Raw genomic sequence first — 23,756 nt, 5'->3', positions numbered from 1 at the left:
TAAATTCTTGACCCACAGAATCCCTGAGCGTAATAAAAGGGCTCCTTTGAAGCTGCAAAATTTGAGAGATTTAGCAGTAATAAGAACCAAAACAGGGGCCGGCCCGGTGGCTGAGTGGTTAAGTTCGTGCACTCTGCTTCGGTGGCCCAGGGTTTCACCGGTTTGAATCCTGGGCGTGGACATGGCACCGCTCATCAAGCCATGCTGAGGCGGCATCCCACATGCCACAACTAGAAGGACCCACAACAAAGAATATACAACTATGTACTGGGGGGCTTTGGGGAAGAAAAGGCAAAAAATAAACTCTTTAAAAAAAAAAAAAGACTATACAACTATGTGCCGGGGGGCTTTGGGGAGAAAAGGGGAAAAAAATAAAATCTATAAAAAATAAATAAATAAGTAAAACAAAATATGCAACTGTGTACTGCGGAGATTTGGGGAGAAAAAAACAGAAAAAGAACCAAAACAACAATGAAACGGATGACCATTCAGTCTTTAGAGCTCATTGTTTCTAAATGCCGAATCCTAGTCCATTAGAGAGAAAGTCTGCAACTTGTCCAACCAACCAGACGTTGCGGGTGTACGTGTTGCCAGATTTTACTGTTCATTTATTCAACAAAGATGTATTTAGGATCTATTATGTGCCAGGCACGGAGTGAGGTGACAGGTACTGGGAATGCTCTGGTAAACAAGGCAGGCTTTGTTCTAGAAGCTTCTGTTTCAATGAGAGACGTTTAAGAAAGTAAACAACCAAATAAATGTATAATTACAAATTGTGATAAGTATCATGGAGAAAAAAAAACTCTAAGAATCTCTAATATGGTGCAACAGTCGAAAATTATCAGGATTATGATAATAATAATAAGCATTGCAGAGAATGACACAGCAATCAGAAGCTGTGGAAGAGCAAAAAGCTGTTTAGGAAGGAAGTATAATCAGAGTGCAAATTTGTCTGCAGCGAACAATATTTACATAGTCTTAATGATTTAACTAAATGTAAAGTATCAGTTTGGGGATGAAGGAGAGGCGGCAGCAGGGTCAGAGGAAGTCAGTAGATGTTTAAAATGGATAAATCAAAACCAGCAGCAGCAGCATGTTATTCAGAGAAACTGAGTTAACTAACAGAAAAAGCAATGAAAAACAGTCACCTCTGAGGAAGAAGACTGGAGGTTGGGAAAGCGATGAGCTGCTTTTCATTCGTTTACTTATTCATTCAACACGTGTTTACTGAGCTACTTTGGTGCCTGGCCTTGTTCTAGGCACTAGGGATACAGAAGCAAACAAAACAGCCCCAGAATGGAGTTTATATTCTAGAAGGAGGGACAATAAACAAGTAAAACCCATACTATGTTACAAGTGGTAAGTGCTATGGGAGTGGGGGAAGTAGGAGAGAAAGATGGGATGGGGAGGGGAAGGGAGGTTACGATTTTAGACAGATGAGCCAGAGATGGCGTCATTAAGTGACATCCAAGTAAAGAGGTGAGAGAGGCAAAGGAGAGAGCCGCGTGAATATCCGGGAGAAGAGCATACCAAGAAGAGGGAAGAGCAAGTGCAGAGGCCCTGTGGTGGGAGTGGTCCTGGTGGGTTGGAGGCACAGTAAGAAGACCTGTTGAGGCTGGACCGGAGTGAGCCAGGAGAGGTGGCAGATAGGCCAGGGAGGTAACCGGCAGTAGATCAGGGAGGGCCTCGTGGGCCATTGTACCTTCGGGTAATGGTTGATTCTTTTCACCATGTGTATATATAACTTTGATTTAAATCTTTTAACATTTATTTTCAAGAAATAACTCTGCTGGAGAGTAGATTGGAGAGAGCAAGCCTGGAGGTGGGACCCCCAAGAGGAGACTAGAAAGGCAGTTCAGGTGATCAGTGTAGGTGGATGAGGTGTTGGCAGTGGACGTGGAAGGATTGACAGGTTTGAGATTTATTTGGGGGGTAGAATTGGGCGGACTTGTTGATGGATTGGCTGAAGGAGTCAAGAATACAGGCGGTTTGAATGGTCCCCAAGTGTCCGGCTTGAACAATTGGGTGCCATTTACCAAGACAAAGGGGAGCAAGTGTTCAGATATTGACACACTGAGTGTGAGAGCCCTTGAAGGCCTCTCGGGAAACCTCAGGAGGCGTCGGTTGGAACCCTGTGCGCACACTGCTAGAGGGGATGTAACATGGCGCAGCTGCTTCGGAAAACAGTTTGGCAGTTCCCCAAAAAGTGAAACCTAGATTTACCGCATCACCCAGTAATTCCACTCCTCGGTATACATCCAGGAGGAGTGAAAACACACTCACACAGAAACCTGTACATGAGTGCTTGTAGCAACATTATTCATAAGAGCCAAAAGATGGAAATTACCCAAGTGTCCATCCATTCATGAATGGATAAACAAAATATGGTTTAAATTTATGGTATACAATGAATGTCTATTGGACAGAAAGGAATGAAGTTCTGATATACGCTACGACATGGATGAACCTCAAAAACGTGCTGAGGGAAAGAAGCCAGTCACAAAAGGCTACCTATTGTATAATTCCATTTACAGGAAATGTACAGGATAGGCAAATCCATAGAGACAGAAAACCATAGAGTCATGGTTGCCCGGGGCTGAGGGGGCAGGGTGACAGGGACGGACTGCTTATGGGCACAGAGTTTCTTCTGGGGGTGATGGAAATGTTCCGGAATTATACAGTGGTGATAGTTGCACAACCTCGTGAATATACTAAAACCCACTGAAATACACACTTAAAAGTGGTGAATTTTATGGTACGTGAATTATATCTCAAAAAAAAAAAAGGCAGTTAGCTGGCTAAGACTGGCACCATTGGAGATTTAACCAGGAGAAATTCAGCTCAGAAGTCACATTTAAAACCAAGAGAAGGGAGAGTCACACCAAGATAACACAGAGAGAGAGAAACGATGGAAGGCTAGTGCCCAGAGAAACAGCCACATTTAGAGCTTGGGTGGCAGAGGAGGGGCCCATGACGGAGACGGAGGAGAGGCCAGCGAGGGAGGGAATCAGAGAGTGGAGTCCCAGGAGTCACTTCAGATCCTGCTGTTTCGAAACACGGTGCACTGAGCAGTGACTCGTGGGCGTCAATCTCTGTATGTTCCATAGGATAAATCCTAGAGGCAGGACTGCTAGGTCAAAGGACACGGGCACCTATAATTTTGATAGACACTGCCAATTTCCCCTCTCATCAGCATTTCATGAGAGCATCAGTCACAGATAGAATCTATTTCTATTCTGGATTGGGAGTGAGAGAACCAATGAGCTGCCAAGTGGAGGAGGGCCAGAGCCAGCTCAGGGTCCTGGGAGAACAAGGTTTGGGTCGCTGGGCATGAGCTGGCTGAGCTGGCAAGTGGTTGGAATAACCAGCAGACCTTGCAGAACCTGTGGGGGGAGGCGATCATACTGTGGGGACAGAGAGGGCCCCATCTGAGAGCCTGGGACAAGGAACAAGGCAGCAAGAGATACACAGTACATGGCAAGAGTCCTTATTCCGGAGTCCCAGGTGGCCGCTAAGCCACTGTGAGGTGAGGTCACCTCGGATGAGTCACCTCACCCTCCTGGGCTTCAGAGAACTCATCTGTTAACTTGGAGGTCTGGCCAGGATCCTTTCCCCTTTAGAGCTCTGTGGTTCCTGTTTGAGAATAGGAACAAATCTTCCTTTTAATGCCAACCACCAAAATCGGGGCAGTTTTTCCTTGGGAGGTCTTGTTCCTATGGTGGTTTTTCCATTACCTGTACGGGGTCAGGAGGTCATGATTTTAAGCGAGCTCTGACGGGAACAGCTCAGTTCAATTCAGCAAGCGTTTACTGAGTGTCCCAGGTGTGAAGGCGCCACCATCATCTCGCCTGGGTGACCAGTCTCCCAGCTGTCACCTTGCCCCTACAGACTATTCTCAACGCAGCAACTCACTCCAAGCAAAAGGCAAAATCTACAAGTCCACAGGATCTGTGGCATCTTGCACCCCTACGGGACCCACCCCCTCACACACACACACATATTCCCATGTGAGCACACTCCTGCCTCAGGGCGTTTGCAAATCCTGTCCCCTTTGCCTTCTCCCAGATGGCCACTAGTCCTGCTTCCTCACTTTATTAAGGTCTCCACTCAAAATTAACCTCATCTGAGAAGACTTCCTTGACCTCTTTACACAAAACAGGACCCGGTGCATCACTCTCAATCCCCTTATCCTGCTGGTTTTCCTTCATAGCCCCTGTGGCCACCTTCACCTCCTGTACTAATTTATTTGTTCCCCCATTGCCACCAAACTGTGAGCTTCATGGAGTAGGGTCTGCTGCCTCTCCAGCGCCTGGAGCAGGGCCTGTGCAGAAGAGGTCCTTGGTGCAGATTTGGGGGGAGTGAACGAACCCTCCCACAAGCCCCAGCCACGCGAGTCAGTACCACATGCCTTTTGAATGGACACACAAATAAAGAAGATAGGTTCCGAAATTAAGCTCGTGACTGTTTTGCAAGGCTTGGTATCTCTGCAGGCCTGAGTTTTCCTGTGTAAATCTGAAGCTTAGCAAGCCCGGGACGAGCTCTGTGAGGGCAGGAACCGAGTCCTGTCCACTGCTTGTCCCAGTTCACTGCTCAGCACCCAACAGATGGTTGGTTCAGAGTAGGTGCCGGCCCGATGGGACAGCTTGTGTTCCTCACACAAGAGCAAACCAGAGATGCTGTGCCCCTGTCTGGGCTGCTGAGATCTAGGGGAGGAGGAAACGGGCTTGAATCCTGTCACCACGAAGCTCCCAGGCATGTTAACTAGCCCTCCACGTTGCTTAAAGGCTTTAGAAGAAACTTGGTCTGGTAGTTCCAATCCCCGACCGCAGAGCAGCCCTGCCCTCTGGTGGCCAACTGGTGCAGTGCCCTCGCGGAAAAGTGACAACAATTTAGGAAAAAATTTTGCTTTATACAAGTTGTCTGACTCCAACGTAGACAACTGGGAAGACAAAAAATAAGGAAATAAAATGTAATAACGTGACCTTAATACCCTTGATGCTACTGGAGCTCCCAATCTTATGCCTGTTTTATACTAGCTCATTCATTCAATCAACTATTTGCAGAGCCCCTCCCATGCCCCAGGCACCGTTCCAGGCACTGGCCGTGAACAAGTGAAAGTCACTGTATTTGTGCTGCTTGCTTTCCAGCTGTAGGCACTCTCTGTTTTTATCCTGATATCTTCACTTCCTTCATAACCTATGTTGCCACATACTCTTCATAAAAATCACTGCTGATGGCTAGATGGCAGTCCAGTGAGAGAATGTCTGCAGCCTATTGTCTAGTGTACCAGGGACATCTTCTTCAAAGCAAAAGGAGGCAGATAAGAAGCTTTTGATCACTTTCTTTACAAGAGTGAGGTGCAGCTGGCTGAGTGGACCCCACAAGCCGCCCACATGGAATTTTCCTGTCTCCCTGTCCTCGGTCCTGGACGCCAGGATGCTCCAGACCTGAAGTCAGGGCACACACCTTCTATCGAAATACCGTGCCTTCACTCAACAATTACTACCTGCTGGCATTATTCCAGGGACTGAGGCTACAGCAGCGAACAAGGCAGGCAGGGCCCTGCGTCTCCTGGAGAACAGCCTTGTGGGAAGGCAGCGTGAAACACTTCATCACAAAATCAATTGTAATTCCAATGTCATGTGTGAAAGTACTAAAGAGGCACCCCAACTTAATCTGAGGGGTCCACGCCCCTGAGGAGGTCTCCTTCAAACTCCGAACTCAAGGACACAGGAGTAAGGTTGGGGCCAGGCAGAGGGAGGGCAGGTGCGACACCTGGAGCCCAGACAGCAAGAGGGTGAAGGAGGGAAGCGGGTGGCGGCCAGATCTCACAGGACCTCGGAGGCCACTCAGGAAGTGTGGGCTTTCTCCTCAGGGCAACAGGAAGCCACTGCAGGGTTTTGAGTGCTTTGAGCAAGTCTGGCCCTTTGGAAAGATCCCCTGTAACAAACAAAACCAGCTAGAAAATACACTGGAAGAAAAGAGGCATTCATAAGAGTGATACAAAGAACAAACTATTCAGAAAGTCACTTATCAAGAAATATGTAATACGTTTCTAAAGAAAAGCTGTAAACTTTACTGAGGGGGAGAAAAGAAGACTCAAATAAATGGAAAGACACGTTTTTGTCTTAACAAAAGATAGTATTGTGAAAATGTGAAGTTTCCTCATATTTACCTATATGTTTGCCACCTGCATAGACTATTACCTTCTGAATTATAGGGCCCCTGTTTTATACTTTCTCAACTCCCGGTACTTTCCCTCCTTAACACGTGTGACAGTGTGATTACATTATTTTTGTAATTGCGTGTTTCAGGCTGCCTACCCACTCCACTGATAAAAAGAACACTAAAATTCATCTGAAAATATATGAGTGAAAATAGCCAGTAAATTTCTTAAAAAAATCTTACCAGGTAATAAAAATATGTTATAAAGCTGGAGTAAATACAGCCATTTGGCACACATACAAGAAGAGGCAAAAAGATCAAGAGAACACAATAGAGAAACCAGAAATAGACCCAACTGTAGGGGGAAATTTAGAATATCATAAGGTGCCACTCCATCAGTAGGAGAAATGGATTATTCAGTAAACAGCATGGGGAAAACAGCTGGCCATTTGGAAAACAATTAAATGTGCGTCTGTACCTTTGTCCTTCACACCCAAATAACTGCAGGTGGATCAAAGGTTTAAAAGTAAAAATTGAACCATGAAAGCATGAGAAGAAAGCATGAATATATTTCCTTTGCAATTGTGGCTAGAAAAGCATGATATTAATTCCATAAACCGTGAAGGAAAAGACTAATTAATTTGATTCTAAAAAGTGTAAAACTCCTTTGAGGCAAAAATACAGAAAGTCAAAAGACAAACGGAAAATTAGGAGAAATATTTGCAGGAATATGAGAGACAATGTGACAATTTCCTTAACTACAAAGAATGCTTAGAACTCAAAAAGCCAAAGATAAAGAACTCAGTAGAAAGAGCAGGCAAGACAGCACAGAGCAGAAAAAGAGATTCGCGTGGATGACAGATATATTAAAAACAGCCTGGGCGCCAGCCCATGGCCGAGTGGTTAAGTTCACGCACTCTGCTCTGGCGGCTCAAGGTTTCACTGGTTCAGATCCTGGGTGCGGACATGGCACCGCTCATCAAGCCATGCTGAGGCAGCGTCCCATGTGCCACAACTAGAAGGACCCACAACTAAAAATATACAACTATGTACCGGGGGGCTTTGGGGAGAAAAAGGAAAAATAAAAATCTTTAAAAAAAAAAACTCAGCTTGATTCATAATTTTTAAAATAAGTTACCATTTTTTACGTATCAGAGTGACAAAGCTATGGGCAGGTGTTGGTAAAGGTGAGGAGAAACAGCAGACTGTGGACATGGAAATTGGTAGGGCCAGGAGGAGAGGCAAAGAGGCAACAGCCATCGACCTTCTAATTGCCCGACCCTGTGAAGCCAGCAATTCCACTGCTAGCAATTGATTTCACTGCAGCCGTATTTCTAAGAGCAAATCACTGGGAACAACAGGGGGCAGTCCTCGGATATGGGGACAGGCAAAGAGCTCCAGCATGCACTTTCAAGTGAAAAATGCAAGGTGCAGACGTCTGGGTGGTGGTGGTGGTTGTTTTTTCTTCTTCTTCTCCCCAAAGCCCCCCAGTACATAGTTGTATGTTCTAGTTGCAGGTCCCTCCAGTTCTGCTATGTGGGACGCCGCCTCAGCATGGCTTGATGAGCAGTGCTAGGTCCATGCCCAGGATCTGAACCCATGAAACCCTGGGCTGCTGAAGGCGAGTGTGGGAATTTGACCACTTGGCCACGAGGTGGGCCCCTGGCTTATTGTTTTTTAATGTCACATGCACATATGTATAATTATGCATGCACATGCAATTATGTATACACACATAGATAAAAGCATTTATAAGCCTTGAACAAATTTGGAAGGATACAGGAGAAACTGCTTGCCGCTGGGAAGTAGACCTGGAGGTTGGGGGTGGGGGAGGCGGGGAATCTATCTTTGACTTTTCACCTTATTTCCTCCTTTGTCCTTTGAATTTTTCCCGTGAGCATGTATTGCTTTTGTAATAGTACCAAAATTGTCACTGCTGTTGTTGTTGTTGTTTTAAGATCATTCAGGTTTCCGTGTAATGAACTGACCACAGAGGCCAAAGTGGCTTGTGGAGACTTTGGCAGTCCAGATGTGACATGGCAGTGGCTGGGAAGGCAGCCGTGCAGCCAAAAAGAAACAAATGGATTCCAGATTTACTCAAAAGGCAATGCTGACAGGAAGGAAGGCAAGAATAGCATGCTCTGTGCCCCCACAGCCACTCTGCCACCCCATCCTTCAGCCCTACACCAAACGTCATCCCACACGCCACTAGACTGCAGGCTCCGTGAGGACAGAGCCACGTCTGTTCTGTTCTCCACTGCTTGGAACAGGGCCTAGAGGATGCCAGGAGACCAGTGGGCACCAGCACTGGCTCTGAGAGCTCTGAGCCTCAGAGTGGGAGGCTCCCCATGGGACTAATGCAGGGAAAGGCAGAAAGCAGGGGAGATTCAGGGATGACAGCAGGGTTTGAGCTGGCTCTGCCCACTGACCCCATCAACACCCCCTAGACACCCTCACAGGTATGGGCCTCAGCACCAGGTAGGAGCCTGCTCAGCACCTGCTGAACAAGTATTTGAATGGGTACCACCCACCCAGATCCAGAAGGGTGTGCAGGTGGGGCCCCTTCCAGAAAGGTGTACCTCCTCCACCATTCACAACCGCCTGCTCGAATCCCAGTTCCTGCCCAGGAGGAAGCATGACAGACTCTTCCAGGTGGACGGAGTGGATCCAGGAGGAAGGCAGCTCAGCCTTGGCGCCCACGCTCCTTGCCCTGCCCTTTGTACCTGTTGCGTACAGGAAGAGATCCTCCGCTGACCTACCCTGCTGCCCTTCCCGCTGGGCCTCCCTCCTACCCTCAGCACCTGCAGACCCCAAACCCACTGAGTAGGGAGCCGTAGATTTGTCCTAGAACCACCAAGAAACTCGGGATGGCTTCTCAGAGGAGGCAACATCTGAGCTGGGCCTTGAAGCATGAAGAGGAACGAACGTCTGCCAGATAAAAAAGGAGAAAAGAGGCTGTAGGTGTGCACCAGGGAATGATGGACCCGGCAAGCTTCTTGCAGGATGGGAATGAGGGCCTGACGGGGCTGGGTTAGAGGCAGCCAGATTGTGAAACGCTCTAGGAAATTACAGTCATAATAGTAACCTCATACCTCGCTGGACCCCCAGGCCCGGGCACGCTCCCTCCACGTGCTACTTCTCACAGAGGTATGTGGCTGGTCCATCTTCTCCACCAGACTCCAAGTTCCTCGAGAGCTGTGGCTTTCTTCTCTGTGTCCGGAGTGCCTGGCATGCCCTAGGGCATAGGTGCTCAACAAATGTTTGTTGACCTAAAAAAAGGGGATGTTTGTAACTGTGGTGACGACACAACTGTAAACATAGGTCAAAAGTCAGCGAACTGGACACTTGAACTGGGTGAATGTTACCGTGAATTACACCGCAGTAAAGCCGAGGAGAGAAGGCACATGCACATCACAGAGTGCTTTGTCGTCCACCACTTTCCCATCACTCAGCTTGTGTATCCCCCCAACAGCCCCATTGCACCGATGGAGAAACCAAGGTGACCGTTGCCAACCTGGGCCCCACCCTTAGAGCTTGTGGATCGCCGGATACGAGCCTGAGGGACACTTTCAGAGGATGTGGGCCAGTCGTGGGTGGGAAAATCTAATTTGCAGAGGTCACGCCTCCCTCTGCCGAGACCAGTTGGTCCCCTTCTAAAATCCGGGGGACAGGAACAGTGACACAGGCTGGTAGTGGGTTACTGCTGTCTTGCCCTGGGGACACTTGGCCCCCCTAGGGCAGTTTGGGCACATCGTTGGTCCTGTTCAGCGGGGTCCTCAGGCCGGCCTGGGAGACGCTGGGTGTCACACTCCTGCTCCACCCCCAGCTCACACGAACAGCCTCACTTTCACTGTATAGGATAAGAGTGCTCACTCAGATTTCCTACTACAAGTGGGATTGCCAGATTTAGATAGACATACAGGACAGAATATTTGGGACACACTTATACCAAATAGGACACACTAAACAGGATATACTTGTGCTAAAAAATTATTTGTTGCTTATCTGAAATTCAAATTTAACTGGGCATCTTGTATTTTGTCTGGCAATCGTAAATGCAAAAAACAATTAAATTAAATTAATAAATTTTAAAGATTAATTAAATTAATCGAATAAAAAAATCATAAAAAACCCAAAATGATAAAATATAAAATAAAATAAGATAAAATTTTTAAATAATATAAAAATATAAAATTTTAAAAAATAAAATAGCAAACAAAAATTAAAAATTTAAATAATAAAATATTAAAAAGTAAAATAAAACATAGACTAATACACCACCAGCGGGCGGAGGCCTGCGCTGGCCCCAGTGCCTTGGCGGTCCAGCAGGATAGCGGGCATCCCTGAGGGCACCCCAGCCCAGCGTCCCAAGCGCTTGGCTGCAGCCTCCACGCGGCAGCGGCGCACCCTGGGAGAGTGATGCAGAGGCCCGTAGAAAGCTCTAGAACAGCAGCGGCCCAGAGCACCCCTGGCTGTGCCTCCCAGGTGGCAATCGCCCCCTAGCAATGGGGGCCTGTCACCCAAGGCCGCCCCACACCGGGAGCGCGAAGGGCACAGCGGTTTCTCAACTGCTTTTTAACGGAAGCCAGTGTGTTCTAGAAATGGCTTTCTGCCGCTCTGAAAGGAGCACCCGAGAAGTGAGCAAACACTGCTCTGTGTTCAGGAAAGGCATGCTCCCCTCCTGGCCTCTGCTGCTTTGTCTCGCTGGGGAGAAGGTCGTGAGCGCCACCTGTGTGCGTGAGGTCCCAGGACGCCCACCAAGGTCCTGTAGGAGGGTGGGGTGGTTGACAGCTCCTCTAGCTGAACTTTGCTGCCCCTGCCTTCTGCCACTCAAATCCAGGGTGACATTGTGTAGGCAGAAACAGGTGGGGGGTTCCCTGTTTTTTTCCTACAAATCTGAGTGCTGAAAGGCACAGCAGAGAGTTTTTGCTCGCTTGGGAAAACGCCAACCTATACGTTAGAAAAGGCAATAATAAAGGTATCATAATATTAAATTAATAACACATAATACAGCCATAAAGCTCTAAAACTTCATGCCCAGTAACCCTACTCCCTGGGAATTTATCCTAAGGAAATAGTTCAAAAGAATAAAAGTGCTATATGCCTAATAATGTTCACAATGGCGTTACTGACAGTGGCTGGAAACTGAAAACAACCTAAAGCCCAGTAAAGGAGAAGGTTAAGTAACGATTTTATACCCACAGGATGGAGTGCTGTGCAGCCATTCAGTGACTATGGCCAGGGCCATAGAAACATGGGGAAATGTTTATAATATAATCTTAATGAAAAGCCGTTTAATATAAAACGGTACATACTTATAGATCATAGCCCCCTCAGAATTGCCTTTTTTAATTGAAGTTTTATTTAGATAATTGTAGATTCACATGCAGTCATAAGAAATAATACAGAGATTTCATTTTTACACAGGTTCCCCCAGTGGTAACATCTAGCAAAATCAGGATATAGACAGTGATATAATCCACCACCCTCGGTCAGATTTCTCCAGTTTTACTTATACTCACGCGTGTGACTGTGTGTGTGTGGTTCTATACAATTTTATCACATTGGAATGGCTTTCTTTTTGTTTTTTGAGGAAGATCAGCCCTGAGCTGACATCTGCCGCCAATCTTCCTCTTTTTGCTGAGGAAGACTGGCCCTGAGCTAACATCCATGCCCATCTTCCTCTACTTTATATGTGGGACGCCTACCATAGCATGGCTTGCCAAGCGGTGCCCCATGCGCACCCAGGATCCGAATGAACCAGAGAACCCTGGGCCGCTGAAGTGGAACCTGTGCACTTAACTGCTGGCCCGCACTGGGCCAGGAATGGTTTTTAAAGTACACGTGAATATGTAGAAGTGTGTGGGGAGGCCTGGGCCAGCGGGGCAGAAAGCTGAGGGGCCCGCCCAGCCAGGCCGGCCTAGCTGTGGGATCTCGGGCAAATGGAGGAACCTCCCTCGAGGTGCGGTTTTCAGCAGTCACGTGGGGACCAGTCTCCTGCCCCGTCTTTAACAAGGCTGCTGTGAGGTCATATTTGCCGAACGCAGGCACCATCATCCAGGCCCTGAGCACAGGCAGTTCACCAAGCAGCCAGAAGACAAGCCCGGGCAGAAGTGGGGGGGGGGGGGGGGGGGGGGGGGGGGGGTGGGCTGGGTGTGTCCCTCGGCCCTCCCACCACTCACAGCTGGGCTACTACCAAAATGGGAGGTCACTCCACCCTCCCTCTAGACTCCACCAGGCAGGAGATGGGACAAGGGGCTTCCCAAACATTTCCAGCTGCAAGAGGCCTGGTCTTGAGAATTGGACCATCCAGCTCAAAAATGACTCCCGTTGGGCAGCCGGAGGAAAATGGGATCTAATAGGGAAGGAGCAGAGAAAACAGTGCCTGCTGGCCTCCTTCTGCTGCTCCCCAGAAAGTTGCCTGACTGTGGCTTCCTCTCCAGTGTGATCCGCAGAGGTCGGGGAGCAGAGGCTCCTCTCCAGGCATCTCCTTCCGGACACGCCCTGTGCTGCTGGTGCAAAAGGCTGTCAGTTCCCACCCTGTCCTCTCCACCAGGAAGAAAAAACGGAGGCGTGTTTCAACTGCGTGTTTTAACTCGAGCCCGTGAAGGGCCTTCTTTGTGGGAGCTCCAGGATCACAGCTCCCCAGGAGCACCCCCAGCTTAACCTTCACAACAACCCCAAGAAGGAGGTCATTCGTTATCCCCATTTTACAGGTGAGGAAACTGTCTTTGAGGAGGTTGAGCTGATGATCATACAACTAGTAAAGAGTAGGTTTCGAACTCGGGCCTGTCTGCTTTTCCTGCTTTGTCGCACTGCATTCTTAATTAAGAATTAATTCCGTTTTTCTAGATTTGATCCCAAGCTGCTGTGGCCCTGGAAATGTGAGTCAATTGGCTGTATAATAGGGGTGTCAGTGTTTGTAGTCTAAATTTTCCAAGAGCTAAGCAGTCTCACAGTGGTCTGAGTATAGCCAGCCACTAGTATTTTCCGATGACCTTTGTTGTGTTTCTGTCTCCCTGAATAGACTATGCGCTCTTTGCTGGAGGCCTCTCTGCCCTCTTCATTTTTCACTTTATCCTGAAAACCACGTGTGACAGCATCTGGTTGTTATTGGTTTTGTTTGACCAGCCCCTTTAAATCCAATTCCTTCTAGTAGCAGAGGCCACGCCCCATGCTCTTTGGCCGTATCACTCTGGCCTGATGATCAGAGTACCCAGCTTCCTTGGGCACAGTGATTGTATCCAGAAATGAGATGGTACAGGATTAACCAGGACCAATCAGAATTCTTCCCTGAGCTAGATATAAGGCTGTGGGGAGAATTCCACCAAGGCTGTGAGCTAAGAGTATGTAAATTCAGGGCTGCCAGCAGCCGGCCCGTCTCCCCCATCTGGAGTCAGCCTGTTTACAGAAGGAAGCCAGGCAGAGCCAAACAAAAACAAAAGCTGGAAGTGGAGAGAGCACGGGAGACCTAGAGCGAGCACGAGAGAGAAAGCAAAGAGAGAGACAGAGAGAGACCAGAGGCATCAAGCCTTGGTGTCAGGTCCTGTGGTCTGTTCAATTCTGTGAACAATTCCGCATCCTCCCTAACTCTGAGTGGCACTGTTTCCTATTTGTCAAGCACATGGTTCTGCAATATGTCACCTTGATGGTGCACCTCCTGGGGCTCAAGGGCTGGAGGATGAGCTGACCAGAAAGTTTCTCTCGTGGTGACAGCCAGCCCCATCTTCACGCTGGAAATAAAGACAGCCCCTATAGCACCACCCCCATGTTTGATCTGTCCCCTCTCTCTGCCCCTTGGACGCAGACAGCATGTTCTACACAGCCAGACCCAGATACCCAGAACACCTGGCAGACTTTCCCAGGATGGGCTCTAGCCATACAGAAATCCCAATGGCAGTTCTTGGGACCCTGTGTCTCTCTCACAAACCCTGCATCAACCCAAGCATCTCTGCCTCCCATCCCTCAGTCCTTGACGCCTAAGCTCTGCCAAGCCAGACAGGATCCCGTGTTCCATCTGACGCCTCTTGGGACCTAGCCCATGCCATCGCCATCCTTCCCCCCGTCAAGTGGGCTCTCCTCCCTGCCCGTGCCATCCCCAAGCTTCTGGACATTCTCACTTTAAAGTCACTCGGTCAGTGTTGCCTCCTCCCCCAGGCCCGTCCACAGGCCTAGCACCTCCTCGGCCCAGGGTCCCCAGGCCTGGGAGGCCTTCCAAGGATGCCAACGCAAGAGGCCTGGCTGAGTCCAGGGAGAGCTGCTCTCGCCAGGCGGGCTGGGTCCCCACCCCAAGTGACTCTGGTTCAGGTGGCACCGTGGCGTGGACGGGGGTCCAGTGTGCACAGCCCAGTCCCATAACTAGGGGTGGGTAAGGCCTCCTGAAGGTGGAGAATGCCAGATGGAGGCCACGTCTACAGAAAGTCTCAGTTCACAGACAGCCCACACATCATGGTCCGTTTTTATTTAAAAAACAAATATATATATATATATATACAAACACACACATACAATTAGAGTGTTTACAGTTTGTGTACATATATTTATATATATACACACATTTACATATGTATATATAATATATACTATATATAAATAAAATCTAGAAGTAAATATACTAAGACATCAATAATGGCAGGAGTTTTAAAAATAAAAACTTTATTGAGGTATAATTTACATACAATAAACTGCACCTATTTTAAGAGTACAGTTAAATGTTTTGACAAAAATATACACTCATGTAGCCACCATGTGATATTTTTATTTTTTCCCTTGTGCCTTTAATTTCTAATGTTTTTAATTCAGTGGACAAGTGTGACTTGAGTAACTGGATAAAAACATGTACTGAGAGGGAGAGAGAGACATCCTAGGTCTCTGGCCTTGCCCTCTAGCAGAGGCAGGCCCCTTAGACAGGGCAGGTTGACCAGAGGTTTCAATAACCACCGCCTGGTGGGGCTACCCACAGCCACTCTCCGAGGACCCGGCTAAAGCAGACCATTAACCTAACTTGCGAGTGAATAAATGGCAGCTCAGGGAGGTCAAGTAACCTCCCACTCAGTGGGGAGTTGGAACCAGTAAGGGAGGGTCTTGGACCTCAAGCCCAGCGCTCTTTCCACAGCCACACTCAACAAAAGGCCAGTCACCAGGTGGAGGGAGCCTGACCGCACTTTCTCCAGACCTTCGGGAGACCCTGGCTCCTCGGAGCTGCACGGAATGAGGCCAGAGGACTGTTCAGGCACACCAGCCTCAAAACCCAGCCCTCAAGGACAGCAGCCCCCTCCCTCTGGCCGCCAATTTGATTCAGGAGGGGGATAGTGGAGTCTGGCTCAGACCGGGAGGCCTGCTCCTTCTGGGGACCTGCTGACACCTCATCCACACTCAGGGTGAGCACCCGTCAGCAGGACCCTTCTCCTGCCCTTGTCTCCAGCGCGGCCCAAACTCCCCTCTGTAGCAAGCTAGGACAGGGAAGCAGCACCCCTAATCCCACACACACTTCCGTGCACTTCCAGGAAGGGATCCCACCACAGCTGAGTCCCCTGAGGCTGCAAACCCAAAAGACATGGAGCCTCCCTCATCTGACTCAGTTAACCTAGAAACCCGAGTGTTGAGGACAAACACTCGGGAAAGCACACGGAAAACGGAAGAACTTCACAGCCTCGGTCTACCGCGGGAGCAGGCTGTGGAGCGGCGCCATCTCGTGCACGGCCCAAACCTGTGCCCACCCGCGGACCTACCGCACACACGCGCGCGCGCACACGACCGGTACAAACGGCGCTCACTGTGCTCCTCTATAGGCCAGCCCAGCCCTGTGCTGACCGTTTACACACCAGTTCACCCGGAATTCTCACAATGACTCCGTTATCGCCCCCAGTTTCCTAACTGTGGAAACCAAGGCTCAGAGGGTGAAATAAGCTTCCTAAGCAGGGGGTTGCACCCAAACCCTCTGGGGCCCCTAACCACAATACTCCCGCAACATCCGACAGTCCCCATCCCCAGCACCAGATGCGGCGTCATCCCAGAGTTCTATCCCGGAGAACCGCATACAGACACCCCCAGGGTTCCCCCAGGTAAAGGTGAGCCCCTAACCCCTTCCCTTTCTCAACCTGCCGCTCCACCTGCCACACAAACCCGGAGGGCCGGCCCCGCGCGCCCTCACTCGCGGCAGACGGGAGCGCACAAGCTTCCTGGGGCCGGTTTACCGAGACAGGTCCCGAGCCCTTCCGCCCGAGATTACACTTCGACCGCTGATGCCAGCGAATGGTCACATACAGGCACCAGGCCTAACGACCGCCCCCACTAGACTGTGCGCTCCTTGCAGGCAGGGGCGTGTCTCGGTCACAAGGGACCGGGGTGGTCATAGCAGAGGAGGGCTCTACCCAGGTGGGCAGCGACCTCCTGTGTCCACGGGACCCCCAGCGGGCCGGGGAGGAGGAAAGGACAGCCCGGCGGCTGGGCCCCCTCGAAGACCCAACAGAAGACGGTGCGCGCGCATGCGTGTGGGGCGGGAGGCACCCCTCCCCCAACCCCTCCCCCACCCCCCCACTCCCCCCCCACCCGCCCCGCTCCCCGCCCGGCCTTAGAGGGAGGCAGCCGGGACCGCAGGAGGGACAGCCGTGTCCTGATCCGTCGCGTGGCACGGAGAACAGCCACCCAGCCAAGCTGCACCCCACCCCAGCCCACCGCACCTCTGCCATCACACTCTGCTGCTTTTCTCCTCACTATGCCATGTTTTTTTTTGGTTTTTGGGTTTTTTACAAAAATATATGTAAAAGTATGATGATTAGTGAAGGAACATGATAGAATGCTCACTCACTTCAGCACAGTTGATAATAGCACCCTCCAAATAAAAGACAAGAAAAGAATCTATATCCCCCAAAACAGGATGGATTAAATAAATTATGGTACATCTATGGGATGGAATAGTATCCAGCCGTTAAAAATGACGTTTTCAAAGAATATTTAGTGATGTGGGAAAATGTTAGAAAAATAATATCTGGCCCACAGTGAGTTATCAATAAATGTTAGCAATTATTACAAAACAGTATATTAATGAATAATACAATTTTAAATTAGTAAAGTTGTCTATGTATCTAATGCAAAAGAAAAATAGAGGAACAAATTCCACCAGCAATTATCCTTGGGAGGTGGGAAGATGAATGATTTTTTGCTTTTTCTGTTTTTTGGTTATTTTAAAATTTGGTGCAATTAATATAATTTTAGGCTTGGGGGAAAAATTCATATTAATTTTTTTTTAAACTCATGGTCCACTCCCTTCAATGGAGAGGCTGCCCTGAGGGCATAGGCCACCTGCTCTCTCTGAGGAAACCTGGGGGGTGGAAACAGCCTGGTGCGCTGGGATGTCAGCACCTCTGTCCATCTTCCACCTGGAAAGTTACATAATTTCATGAGGCTCAATTTTCCCATCTGTAAAATGGGCACAATTACCTGGGTAGCAGGCCTTTGCATGGGAATTAATGCATGTGAGATAATGCATGTAAAGGACTTGGCACAAGGCGGACCCAGGGGAAGTTCAGTCACTGTTGGCAGCTGTGGGGTAGGATTCTTTGTATACAGCAGACAGTCAATAATGAATGCTGCTTCCCTTCTCCTTGCCTTTGTACACTGTGGACATAAGCTAGGCATTTACGCAGCTGAGTAGGAACTAACAGTGGCCCCAGATGTTTTAAATAACTCCCTAAACCCTGCTCAGCCCAGCAAGAGGCTTCCGAGACGGGGAGAACCACTGTCCTAGAGATCCCCACAGGTGCGGGGCGGGGTGTGGTTACCCATTCATTCAACAAACATGTAATTTGCTTCTGGGGACACAGTACAGGACAAGACAGATTCTGTTTCTACTCCCCTGGATTTCCATTTTAGTGAGGGAAATACAATAAATGAGTACATGAAATGATTACCAATCGTGATAAGAACCACAAAGGAAACAAATCAGGGGCTGAAACAGAAAATTAGGGGAGAGGGGATCCAAATCTGAGCCAGAGTAGCGTCTCTCGGGGAGGCGGGACCAGCAGGAGTGTCTGCACAGAGCAGGAGCTATAAAATAGGAACTCTCCTCCTGAGGCGCCCCAGGCCTGCCTTCCAACTCCTGCATGCCCCCCACCCCGAAGAAGAGGCAGCCCCCTGGGGTGGTAGGTGGAGAAGGAGCCAGGTCTAAGCCCGGAAGGGCGAGGAGCCACACACCCAGACCCTTGAGAAGGGAGCGGAGAGCCACCACAGGGACCCCAAGGGACCAGCCCAAGATGTGTGAGAGGCGGAGTCGGGGCAGGTAACTAAGGCTGCGACCTGCAGCCTTGCAGGGTGCAGACAGGTTTTGAAATTCAGGTGTTGCCCCTGTGTGCTCAGTGACCGTGGGCAGAGTACGTATCCCGCCTGTAAGATGAGGTAAGAGTATGTAGCACAGAGGGTTGGGACGATTAAATGAGTGAATACAGAATGACTTCTGGTACAGACTGAGCACTCAATACATGTTAATTATAATAATGATGATAATTACTATATAACGATGATGTACCAGACCTGCTCTGGACCCTGGGGATACTACAGAAACAAGGAAAATTCCCTGCTCCTGCAGATCTTTCATTTTAGGAGGGAAGATAGGCAATAAACAGGTAAGCAAAATAATGAGTAAGAATTTCAGAAGGTGATAGCTATGAAGACAATGAATAAAGCAGAGAAGAGGGGGCACAAGACTACTTGAGATGGAACAACCAGGGAGTGCTTTTCTGAGCTGAGATCTGAACTAGGGGAAACAGGCAGAGGAGGCAGATGAGCAAGATTTCCAGGTAGATGGTACAGCATGTGCAAAGGCCCTGTGATGAGAAAGAGCTTGGCATACTCAAGGGAAAGAAGGCCAGTGTGGCCGGGTTGCTGTCTGAGTAGGGAGGGGCTTTGTAGGCTGGGGTAAGAAGGGTTTATCCTTGCAATAGCACACAACAGATGGAGTTTTCTTTAACATTTGATTTTTAATGAGATTATTATCTGTAGTAAATGGGCTGGAAGGGACAGGAACAGAAGCAAAGAGCCCTGTCGTGGTATGATAGGGACAGAGACCAGTTAGGGGACACATGACAGGGAGTTGGGCTAAAGCTGCAGAAGTAAGATAGTGAAAAATGGCCAAACTGAGGATGTATTTAGAGGTGAGTAGTGTTAGAACAAGCTGGTGAACTGGATGTGGGATGTGGCAGAAAGAGAGGAAGCAAGAATAAGTCCCAGGGTTTTGACACCAATTAAGCACCAGTTACCAAGACGGAGAAGACTGGGAGCAGGTTGGGAGGAGACCAGACACGATGTTTTTGACAGGTCACATTTGAGGTGCCCGTTTAACACCCAAGTGGGGAGACCGAGCGGGCAGTTGGCTACGGGAACCTGGGCCTGTGGGAGAAGCTGGGGGTGGAAGCAGATGTGGGAGCCCTGGGGCCCTCCAACGTTCAGAGAACAGGAAGAGGAAGGGGCCCAGTGGGATAGGAAGACGCGAGGTATGATGTCAGGAGCCCAGAGAGAAGGGGTTTCAGGGAGGAGGGACGTCACCTGAGAGGCTCCTGAGAGGTCACGTGGGACGGTGGGGTGAAGGCCCCGCTGGGGTGGGTGGAGGAGAACAGGAAGTGAGAAAGCAGAGCCGGCAAAGACAGGGAGTGCTTTCATGTTTTGCTGTAAAGTGAAGCAGAGAAATAGAGCATCTGGAGGGGGGTCAAGGGACAGTGTGTGTTTAAGATGGATGGGTGCCATTAAGGAAATGCTCCGGGAGAAACAGAGACATGGATGGTGCCAGACGGAGGGAGCCGCAGCCCGAGCAGGAGGGCGGAGTGGGATTCGGAGCCGGGAGCCGAGGAGCAGGGCAGCTCCCTCCTGAGACAGGCAAGAGGGGTGGGTTGGGGGAGGAAGGACAGAGAGAGCGGAAGTGCTCACACTGGGCCAGGCAGGACCTAGGGGATCAATAAGGTTCATGTCGCTGTAACATGAGCCAAGTCAGGGCCGGGCAAGGGATGGATAGGTGGCGGTATTTTTCCTACCCTCTCGAGGAGTGGGGACCTTGTGATTCCATGAGGGCCAAAGCTTCGCCGGAGGCCCGGAGTTCCTCCCTCCACCCAAGGACACTGACTTTGGCCAAAGCCCTGGGCTCAGTGAGGGCCACCTGGCGGTGCATCTCCACAGGCAGGGCTCCTTCGGTCCCCAGGCCCAGCAACTAACCCCACACCCTGGCTCGGGAAGTGGACACCAGAGGCTACATCCTTGTCAAGAAGATAAAACCCAGGTTTCCAATGAGAGGACCAAGGCTCCAGACAGGCAGCTAACCCTTCCAAGGTCACACAGGATTTGGATCCTCAGGTCCTAAATGCTAAGGTCTTTCTTCTGACAGTTCAGGGCACCTGGGGCTTCGGGGTTGAAAATGAGGGGGTGGCTGGGTTGCTCTCTGAGATTTGAATCCAGCTCTGAAAATTGCTGTTTCAATCGTCCCCCTCTCAGAGGCCTCTGCCCATAATCCCCTAAACTTCCAGGCACTTTCCTCCTAACCCAGCTGCACCCCCTCATAGAACCCCAGCTGCAGAGGAAAAGGTGCCACTGAAGTGAATGGGCTCTTTCCTTTAAAGTGTATTGGAGCCAAGGAGAAAGGGTGCTTTGGGGTGATGCCAGGAGACCATCTCGGGGAGCCCTGATCCTCTTGGATGTGACTTCCTTGTGCCCCCACCTCCAACATAAGCTTTCTTCCCCTTACTGCAGCCCCTCACCTAACACCCACAAACCCCAGGAATTACACCACTGTCCATGCCTGCCACCTCTGGCCTGTTAGTTATGGCTTTGGTCTCCCCCCAGCCAGCCCCCAAGCAGTCTCTGTCTCCCTCCCCACTCTATTCCCCTCCAGATCCACCAGGTCAACCCTGCTGAACCCAAGGAAGCTTCTCTGGAACCCATAAGCCTGGCGCTGGTGGTGTGCAGCCTGTCCTCTCCACCCCAACAGACCCTCCCCACCCCCCGGGCAGTCTCAGTGGGCTCTGGCCCCCGTCATTCATGACTGCCTTGACTCCTGCCCAGCTCTGACGCTCCCCTGTCCCTCCCTATCATTGATTGACACCTTGTTCAAATCCAGGAGCTTCACAGGACAGTTTTATTAAGGAAATGGCCCCAGCAGCTCCCTTCCGTAGGCTCTGGCCAGACCTTGAACTCCCAGCTCACGACACTGGGGTGCTCAGGCTTGGCTTTCAGAGCTAAGGGGCATGGATGACACCCTCTCATTTCTCCTTAGCCTTGAGCTAGAGTCTCTAAGGTTCAGGGTGAATTCCATCCCCCACCAGACTTCTGCCAGGTAGGCATGCCAAGTGAACTAATATTCAAAATTTAGTCACCAAACGGTGGTGTTCCCACCTCTTACTTCTCAAAAAAAAAGTCTTAAGTCTTTACTTTCTCACAGGTATTAACACAGATTTCTGAATTGGCCAAACTAAGGACTATATTTTTTTCCGAACCGAGAGCCTCAGAGCTGAACATACACTCTGTTTGCTGACCACTGGGAGGAAATCCAGGAGTGGGCATCAGGAGCCAACCAAAATGTTCATCTACTTTGCCCCAGTAAGTCTCATCTCTGGGAATGTATCTGAAGGAAAAAATACAAAATATAGGGGGGAAAAGCCAACACATAAAGATATTTATTGCAGCTCTATTTATAGCTAAAATAAAATGCATATATAAAGAAACAAACATCCAACAAGAAAATGCCATGCAGCCATTAAAAAAAAAAGAATTCTACATCAACACTGAAAACTATTTATAAAAAAGTAGGATAAAAGTTAAATGTACATTTACAATTTTGTAAAGAAAAGTGCCCATGAAAAAAGCCTATTTTCTCCTTTTTCTCAAATTCTCCCCTGATAATTTCTTTCAAAGCTGCCAGCAAAGTGGTGCAGCCCTAAACCTCCCCGGAAGTCTAATGCAGAAAAGAAGGTTCGAATAACCCTCCCTTAAGGGAAGAAACCATTGGCTGGACCTGCTTGGCACAGAATGCCAGGGGTCTTAGAGTTGAGATGTGGCGGGAAGATCCCAATTCTTAGATGTGTTCAGATTCAGTCTCTTCGATGGTGGGGACAGGGAACTAGTGACTGCCAGGCAAAGAATCATGAGGATGAAGGGAAGACTGTGTGAACGGCCTCTTCAAACCACAAGGCACCGCCCACTTGCAAGACAGTTTTGAGGAGGCGCCAGGCACCAAGAGGAACCCAGACTTGGGGTCTCAAGGAAGGCCAGCAGTATCCCCAGTGACTGTCCAGCGCCTCTTCCTGACCAGGGCTTTACTGCACTCCAGGCAGCCCCTTGCCCTGCTGGCCAGGGGTGAAACGCTGAGCTGAAACAGGTCAACTCCTGCCAACTGACCCCACTTCTGCTGCCTTACGGAACTATCCAGAATCATCCCAGCCCCTTGGGCCTGCCCGCTCAGTGTTTGCAAACATCTCTCAATTCTCCCTTTTTTAGGCCAAGGGCCTCAATTCGTTCCAGGGTTCCTTGCAGAGTCCAGACTGTCTAGAACCCCAGCTGCTCTCCTCTGGGCACCTTGTGTGTTGGAGAAACCCCCCAGAGAGGGGAACAGTGCCCGGAGCAAAAGCCCTCAGGCTCACCTGACCAAGACACTGGCACGAAACCATCTCCTCTCCTGGCTCTACTCTGAAAACTATCATTCAGCCCAGGACAAAATTTGCTTTTCCAGCAAACCTATCTCACTACAAGTTATTTTTTGAGCTTCAAGTCAACCAAACTGTCCTTTTTCTCACCCAGTTTACAGTCCCTACTTAATGCTCACATAGGTGATGTTTTAAAGGGAGGAACTACGTCGTCTGGACCCAAAGCTAGTCCTCCCACCTGGGCACTCAGCCCCTCGGGAGCAGGCTGTCAACAGTCATGTCAGGGGAAAGGAGACGCAAGACAAAAGGACATTATTACGGTGCTTTTTCCGTTTTTCTTTTTGCACAAAAACAGTCCATTTATTCAAGTGTTCTCCAGCACAAGTACATTAGAAAGGAGCTTTATTATATTCTTCTGGGCACAAAAAAAATGTGATGAAGGCGGAACTGACAGACTTTCTACATCTGCTGTACGCACTGACCTCTTTAATTTCATAAACAGCTATGTCACGAGCATCACTTACACAGAGATACAACAGAACACCGGGGGGCGGGGGGACCCCCTCAGGGCCCTCACACACGCGCCCCTCCCTGGATGTCCCAGAACCAGACTGTGAAATGTACATTATTATTGTCAATAAATAGAGAAGCAACCCTAAAAAAATACAGTGGTGAAAGGATGCTGGAACCAGGAAAAAAAAAAAAGGAAAAAAAAAGGAAAAAAGAGGAACTGAAGAATAAAGGAAAGAGGGGTGGGAGGGAAGGATCTGGGGAGTAAGTCCTGCATTTAGCTGCGTGGAATGTGGAGTAAAGTGCTCTGCCGCCGGGGTCAAAGCGAAATCGTCTGTAACAGTAAAAGTTATTACCAAGTCAGCTACGGAGTTTATTCTTCAGTATGAATACATGATTTCCCACAAATAAGTAAGCACCCGCTACTTCAATGCCTCAGCTAAAACACATGAAATCGCT

At 49.3% G+C, this 23,756-nt stretch overlaps 1 protein-coding gene across 2 annotated transcripts in view; it reads right to left on the bottom strand.

Moving 5' to 3' along the window:
* The window catches only part of DNMT3A (DNA methyltransferase 3 alpha), a 129,402-nt gene that overhangs the window by 1,418 nt on the left and 104,228 nt on the right, over positions 1–23,756 (bottom strand). For both annotated transcript variants that reach the window (XR_011504132.1, XR_011504133.1), the window contains exon 23: positions 9,258–9,434. The gene's annotated coding sequence lies outside the window, so the exon portion shown is untranslated. The remainder of the gene's footprint in view (positions 1–9,257; positions 9,435–23,756) is intronic.

This window comes from Equus asinus, chromosome 6, assembly GCF_041296235.1.
Source record: "Equus asinus isolate D_3611 breed Donkey chromosome 6, EquAss-T2T_v2, whole genome shotgun sequence".
NCBI classification, from domain to species: Eukaryota; Metazoa; Chordata; class Mammalia; order Perissodactyla; family Equidae; genus Equus; species Equus asinus.
The sequence above is the reverse complement of the archived record's forward strand: the minus strand, read 5'-3'. Positions and strand labels throughout refer to the sequence as shown.